The 8,147-nt window shown below is 36.8% G+C and overlaps 1 long non-coding RNA gene across 1 annotated transcript in view; it reads right to left on the bottom strand.

Annotated features, from left to right (window-relative positions):
- Positions 1–596: 596 nt before the first annotated feature.
- Positions 597–8,147, bottom strand: part of LOC311584120 — a 170,415-nt gene continuing 162,864 nt past the window's right edge. The window contains exon 5 of the long non-coding RNA XR_014774787.1: positions 597–668. This is a non-coding gene — a long non-coding RNA (uncharacterized lncRNA). The remainder of the gene's footprint in view (positions 669–8,147) is intronic.

Genomic DNA, 8,147 nt, shown 5'->3' with positions numbered 1-8,147 from the left:
TAGCTATATCTTCATCTTTTTCTGAATACTCTATTTTCTCTCTTCGTTATCCTGACATAAATTAGCTTAGACCACTGAGTGTCAATCAAACAGAGCACACCATGAGGCATTGACTCAAAGGCAACCAGTGGTTGAGACCATCATAAAGACTCACCTTGATTCAAAATTATCTCTTATTACATGAAAAGAATATTCAAGAAATGTATTTTTATTTATATCCAGTGAGCAGAAAATACTCAATTTTTATTGAGCCGAGCCCAGGAGAAACATTAAGCATTATAAATGTAATTCATTATAAAAGCAAAAACAACTAAAAAAAATGACACACTATTTTATATTTCAATGGAAGTTGACTGTTAGCTACTAAAGGCTGCTTAATGAGAAATCACTTTAATAGATATACTAAAATGTGGATTTGTAAGTTTGTCTTTTAATTACCCATTGAACTATGAAGAGCAGCAGAATAGATACGAACTCCCAGTGGACTCTCCGAGCCCTTGTTAGCTGATAAATAAGTGGATGTACAGTGAGAGCAGGTTAATGGGACATCTCTGAAGTCAGCCTTTGAGAGCAGCTTTGGAGACTTTGACTGACCAAAAGCGTGTCCTGAGAGATGACTTTGAACTCTGCAGTACTTGTGGTGTAGTGCTCTTGAGACAGCTTGTACTCTGAAATACAGAAGCATGATTGCTTAACCAATATCAAATAACGAGCCTTTTGGATTTTTTAAAAGGAAAACAGAAATGCATGTTTCTGAGGTTCCCTTAGGTTGACGTAACTTTTGCCTTGATAGTATCAGTTTCCCCCAAGGCCTGGAGATGCAGTTCAGTGCTTGGAGCCTGCTTCATGGCTTAACATCCTGGGTTTGATCCCTACCACATACACACCCTGCAGTACACACACATACACACACATGCACACACATATGCACACACACATACACACACATGCACACATGCACACACACACACGCACACACACATACACACACATGCACACACACATGGCCATAATAACATCTGGGTCATGTAACAGAAATTGTATTCAGATCTGTATTAGTGATCTCACAGACAAACAGAGCAGACATGTTGGTTATTACAGAGCCGCCTGCCAGGGGGCTTTCTGTGTCCTAATCTATGGCTTACAATGATTATTCTTACTCTCAGATTAATTATCTGGGTGCTTTTTTAAAAGGTAATTTTTTTCAAGAGACAGTGGAGGTCACTCAATACATTCTATTGTTTTTCAGATGAATGTCATGAGGGGTAAAATGAGCCTGTAGATGTTTAAGAAAGGTAGCCAGGCTGCAGCATCAAATGCCAGCCATTTGTGTGCAAAATGTCCTAAAGCCAGCATTTCCTAGTTCTGTCACATTTGGGCCCCTGTTAGCTGTCCTCTTCTGCTCTTTGGGGCAAGGTCTTCAACTGGTTAGTCTCATTCCTAAGAAAAAGGACTGTTATACATGATAGTCATTCTGGGGTATAAACAGAGAGACCCTGAAACAGAAAATAACCTCACCACCGAAGAACAGCGTTCATCCCTGGGTTCGGCATCTCCTCAAGACCTCAACTCAGCTTTAGGAAGTGACACAGACTGGACCTTGGTCCTGTAGTACCTCTCATGAATAAGGAGTGTGTGGGAACATGTCTGAGAACAGAGTCCTGAGAAGGGACTTCGGAGTACTTGTGACAAAACTCCGAGAAAACAAGAGTTCTCGTGACCTCCTTTCTTCAAAAGCCAGAATTGTTCTTGGAATGTGTTTTTGTGCTCAGGGTAAGCTTGTTTTAGGTAGTTTTTCTTACAACTGGCTGTTTTTATATGTTGATACTCCTCTGTGAAAAAGCATGCCCAGTGCAACTTGCTCTTGTGATTGTGTACAGCTTGGACTCAGGAGGACTTTACTCATGTGACCTTTCTTAACCCTCAGAGTATAAACTGTCTGATGTTGTGAATAAAGCTGGCTACTGCATGAGACTTCGATCTGCCTTGTTTTTTTAGGCTCCATTCTCCCAGGTCCCACTGCCTTTAGAGCTGCAAACAGAAGTGGAAAGACCAAACATCTGCTCACAGAGGCATGCATCCGCTTCCTCTAGCGATCACAACGATTCTCAGGTTGGACCAAGAACCATAAGGCTGGGGGATTTGTTTCTCTGTGTTGATTCCAGTTCCGCGGCAGGTGATTTCCACTGTATGTTATACAGCTGTAGAAGCTGAAAGGCCTTTTAATCCATCTCTGGCAAATCCGTGTGCCCGTGACCACTTCCGTTTGTTACCTACTTCCTTATAAATATTTTTTAAAACTACCATTTAATAAGCCACTGTGCCTATGACTTATAAGGACTGTTTTAAGGAACGCACAAGCAAGTTTATGTAAATGATTACTGCTTTACTGCCAGGCACGAAGGACCACTGCTCTCCAGGAAGACAAGACCTTAAACTCAAAAGGGATAGAGATTTTCTGAAAAAAAAAAAAAAATGCTGTTATCCATTTTCCATGAAAGTCTTTTACTTGTGTGACTGTTTTTTTTAATACACCGCAGTTTTCTTAACCTTGTTTCTTAAATTTTGATTGACTTTACTTCAAATTACTGCTCTCTTGAGTGCTACAGAAGTCAGAATTTCTCAGCAACTAAGCTGTTGATTAGATTACACTGCAGCTTCCTTCACTGTGCTCCAGAACTACCTCTGACGTGAATGCAACTGCCTGCAATAAATTTTTTGTCATTTAGCTATAATTAGGACATTCAGAAATGAAAATGACATAGGTTTTGTACAGTTAGATTCTGTTATTCTGCCAACCTCTCCAGCTCCCTTGCTATTTCAAAAAAAAAAAAAAAAATAGAATCAAAGGACAACTTAATCCCCACAGGCACAATTCTTAAGGACTTGTGTTGGGCACATGTCTAGGTCTGTGACTACAAACCTGAGTGAAGCCATGATCTATGCCCTGGAATACTTATTAATGAAAGGAATAATTAAGAAGGACAATATGACCATCAAGTGCCATACGATACAAAATATATATGAAAGCATATAAATAATCTGATGGTCATTCTTGAACTCCAGTGGCAAAAAGATAAAGGGTGATTTAAAGGACCACAAACAATTAGATTTCTTAGGATCACTGTTTTAAGTACAGTATTTAAATGAATACTTGGGGAAAACTGAGAGACTGAGGTCATCATTTGATCAATGCATGAGAAAACTTTCTTATGAAATGAGAACACTAAGATTCAGATGACTAAGAAGCTTCCCCATGATTATAAAATGAGGTTGAAAATCCAACTGAAAATATGACAAGAAACAGGGTTAAATATCTGCCACTATGTGTTGATATAGAGCTAAATGCTCTATAACAAAAACTCTGGTCACCTAATTATAGCCTCTTGGCTTATGTCTTTCTACTAAACCATGAGGTCCTGGAAGCAGCAACACTGCCATGCTCCACACTCTGCTCCTGGGCCTTGAATTCTGCCTGATGAATGGCTTCTGAAAAATCCTATTGGAACCAACCACTAAGTATGTGTCCTGTTCAAGGACAAACTTTGTCCATAGCAACATAACTCTTTCCAGGAGGTGATGCTACTCAGAAGGCCAACTCTATCCTAACTATTTCTGAAGTGCAAAGTTTAAATGCAGTTTCAATCTCAGCCAAAAATAAATAAATAAATGAAAGGAAGAAAGGAAGGAAGGAAGGAAAAAAGGAAGGAAGGAAGGAGAAAGACAATGGAGTGTCTTCTTAAAACATGGCAAAAAAAAATAAGTCCATTTGTCTCTTTTCACATATTACATGCAGCTCATTATTATGCAAATTTTCTCTTAATTTCAATAATTTAAAAATATATGATGGCAAAGCTTTGCATCTTTATTAGTGCCAAATTCTTCCTAATATTATCTGTAATGGCTACACTATCCTGAATATGCTGCATGTTACCTAATATTCTTTTTCTTGTAGAAATAACTATACTCATCACTTTAACAAGAGGGTGTCATCAAGTTTTTTATTCAAGATCATGGAATTTGAGTGACTGTCTCTACAGTCCCCTGCTGCCCACTGCCATACCCACCCACCAGGATGGACACTCATCCCTTAGAACCATAAGCCAAAATGAACTCTTTCTTGTAGCAGCTGGCTTGGTTGTGGTAGTTTATCAGCACATCAAAAAAGAAACTAAAACATAGATGGATGTTATAAAATTGATGCTTCTTTGATTATAAATCCAATCGTGTTTTGGTATATTTATCTAGAACACATCTATAATTTTTATATTTGATTAAACAGCCCTAAAACCCATTTTAAATGCATAAACTTAACCCTCATAAAAGTAAAAGAAAAAATTCCATGCTGAAAATAGAGACTAAGAAGATAGGCGAGATCTCAAGAAATTTATTAGCCTAGATGAAGCAGGTCTTTATATAACTGTCCAAATGTTCAAGAAGAAAACACAAGGCCAAAATAAGAAAAAGAAAAAAGAAAACACAAGGTCTGTGACAAAAATCAGAAGCCTCACATTCCTCAGTGTCTTCATAATGTACCTTAGAAAATGTGTGTAATTGAGTATAAAAAGAAAGGAAATTGTCAAAGAAATTTGTCTAATTCTTCTTTGCCTCTGAGTAGAAAACAGAAATGTTTCTGTTGAGAATGTGACCATGGGCAAAGACTAAATTCTTAGGCTCTTCATTTTTATAACATTTACAGGTTGAACAAATTCAAGTGAAGTTACCTGAACATTAGCAAGAGCTAATCTGGAGGAATGGCTGCAAGTCAATCCTCCTAGAATTTTCTAATAAGAGTTCCAAGCCAAGATTACTATGTGCATAAGCTCTCAGTTATGAAGCAAAGATGAAGAGTGAAACAAAGGTCAAACTAGGTGACAACTCTTAAAAATTATAGCTCGAATGAATTTAAAACAATACTGTAGTCTAATCATGGAGCTATGTATTTTCCTTAGATCAAAATGAAATATAGGAGGGAAAAGGTACCATGAGATTTAGAAATGGGACAGTTAGGCCCAGATATTCTAAGGCCTGCATACTTCATATCTGGGGGTGTGAGTGTTACTGAAACATTCGCTACTGAAGACTCTTCACACTAGCTGTTGGTGATGATATAGAGACCAGAGCTGATGGTGCTAATAATACAACTTTGTACAAAGACAGCTTTGTACAAGAAAGCTTTACAGCTATATGCATACATATATACATATATATGGACAACATGCTTCCTATAAGACAAGAACAGAGGAAATATAAGCATAGGTTTACATAAAGACTTATATGCAAATGATAAAAGTGTCTTTGTTTTTCATAGACCAACATTGTAATGAACCAAGTGTTTATCTGTAGACTGATGGATAAATCATTTGTGATGGGTCCATGAAACTGTTTACTATGCTACAATTTGAAAATAAAATTATAAAACTATCAATAGTTGACAATATTGATGAGTCTTAAAACAGTTATGTTAAGAAAAAGAAAAAGCTCAGAAATAATATATTATGCATGATTCTATTTATACAGAATTCTGGATGGTGCTAAGTGTGCGTGACTATTGAATGCAGAGCACTGATTGCCAGGACACAGCATTGCAAAGGGCCATAAGGAACAATGAGGAAAGTGCACTGCCTTAACTCTTATGAAGGTTCTTCAAATGAATATTACTGTTCACAGCATAAAACTCCTTGAAAATCTGCCAAATCACCCAATGGTCACTCTATAGCTATAGTTTTACCACAAAAATTTTCATGTTGGTTTGATAAATATCATGTATCTGTGCACAGTATTACAGAACTTATACTTCTGCATATTCATTCACTGCTTGATTTTCTCATGCATGTGAAGAAAGAGTAACTCTTAAACACAATGGGCATTGCTTCCAAAACAACATATCATGATGTCTAGTGTATTTGTCAGCTCCTTTAGTCTTAGTCTGAAATGATCCCTGTTGTTAGTAGTTCTGAGTGCCTATGAAAGTTACCCAGGGAAAGACAGCTAAGTAAAATTTTAAAAGTATTACTAAGGGAAAATTAAGCAATTAAAATAAGTAAATACTGTTGTAACTCTCCCTTTCTAATAACAAAGTAGAAAATGGAAAATATATATATATATATATATATTCATACATATTATTGGAAAAGAGAAAATACTAATAGCATATGCTTTTTATGAATATATGTCATCTATATATAAATTACAAATTATAATATATACTTTTGTAATATACAATTGTGCCTAAAATCCTTAGTCATAGGCTAACCCATGGTTTCAGAGTTCTGTGTAGTGCAAATTATTTGAAAAGAAGTTGTGAGCTCTGGAGAGTCATTTCAGATGATTCAGAATGAGCTCCAATGGTGGAGAAAATCTAACTTTACAGATCAATGCAAAAAAGAACCAGTAAAAGAAATGCCAGAGGCAAAGAACAAGGAATGACTGTTTGGGAGGGAAGGGCGCCAGTAGCAATTCTGCACCATTAGAATGCATTCAAGCTTCATATAATTGAGATTTTAAAAAATTAAGCAAGGGAAAAAATAATAAACATGTTTTGTTTTGTTTTACTCTAAATAAGCAGTAATGAGATAGTACTTTTTTATCAATATGTTTATATTATTAAAAATTAATTTTATACATTTGTAAAATCTCTTAGATTTACCAGTATTTAATTTTTAGTGAGCTGAAAGTTGACATTATAGAAACTCAATAATACATTAATAAATCAAACATTAGCTTATTCTCTGACTTGTCTCAATCAATAGGACAATCTATAGACTATACAATGCCATTTCCTCACTATTCTAAACCTGTGTGAGTAAAGCAGATTTTTTTTCCTATAAAATACAATCAGTTGATTAATTGTCTGTCCATATACAGTAGTCCTTTACTACTTTATTTTGATGGAACATCGTTATTTTTCACATTGATGGGAACTGATAGATTCAGCATCAACAATAACAGTAATAGCAACAACTAATACTTGATTTCCATAATCCTGATGCTACGACCTACCTCATTTAAACCCTACAATGATGCTACAGTAATTCTTACTATAGTGATTGACTCACTAAGTTTGCATGAAGGCACGTAGAAGAGAAAATGCCTCAGAATGCCAACTGTCAAGGGATATTATTGGACGTCTTTCATTGTGTTTAAATCAGCTACATCATATGGAGCTGGCCTTAAACTCAGATCTGTTTGCCTCTGTCTCCTGGGTTAAAGGTGTGTTTGTATTGCAGCCAGATCACACAGACCTATGAGATCTTTGGCTGTGATCTCTTGCCAGTGGGCAGAAAAGGTGATGAGTCAGAGAAGCCTTGAGAGAATAGGATGTGCCCAACTCTCACGAGAGGAGAGTAGAAAGGGAAGCCACTTAAGAGGCAGTTTTACAGAGAGAGGAGGCAGTTTTACCAGGACAGTAATAGAGAGATGGGTTGCAGAGAGGGAACTCAGATAAAGACAGAATGAATCAGAAAATGAGGAGAAGCCAGAAGATCAGAGAAGATTGCTGAGTTTGAGGCCAAGCAGAGCAATTCTGGACTGAGAGAAGCCAGATTGAATAAGTCAGTAAGGAGAAGAGTTTGGGCCATCACAGCTGAGTTGAACCAGCCAGCCCAGAGCTCAGAAAGAACAAGAAAGGGTGAGCTTATTAAGCAGTAAGTCTCAGCGGCTGAAAACATTCTAGGCCTAGGTTAGATTGTATGGAGGCTAGAAGCTTCCAGGACCAGGCTCAAGTTAGCAGATGGACGCAGTAAGCCTCTGAGACAAATAATTGAGCCAGGAGAATAAAAGTTACTTTTAAAAGCAGATGTAGAAAATATATGTAATTTATACAGGAGCACAGGAAATATAGTTTTGACAGCATAAACACAATTCATATGAGAAAAAATGATAAATTGAACCAAAATTTAAAATATTTGCTCTGTGAAATAATGAACCGACAAAACCTTGTCCTCTGGGAGCCCTGTGCTGAGCTTACATTATTTCATGCCCTTTATTTACTGCAGGAACCACAGAGTCCCAAGCTTGACATTTGAAGTTTTCAGTTTCATAACACTTTACTTCTGCTGATAAAGTCTAATTTCCCTGTCTCCCTCTTATTTAGTCAGGACTCTTACTATAACTACCATAGACAAGGTGACTGACAACACAGATAG

The sequence above is a fragment of the Acomys minous genome (assembly GCF_964271855.1).
Source record: "Acomys minous genome assembly, chromosome: 15".
Classification (NCBI taxonomy): domain Eukaryota; kingdom Metazoa; phylum Chordata; class Mammalia; order Rodentia; family Muridae; genus Acomys; species Acomys minous.
This window is presented reverse-complemented; position numbering and strand designations above follow the sequence as displayed.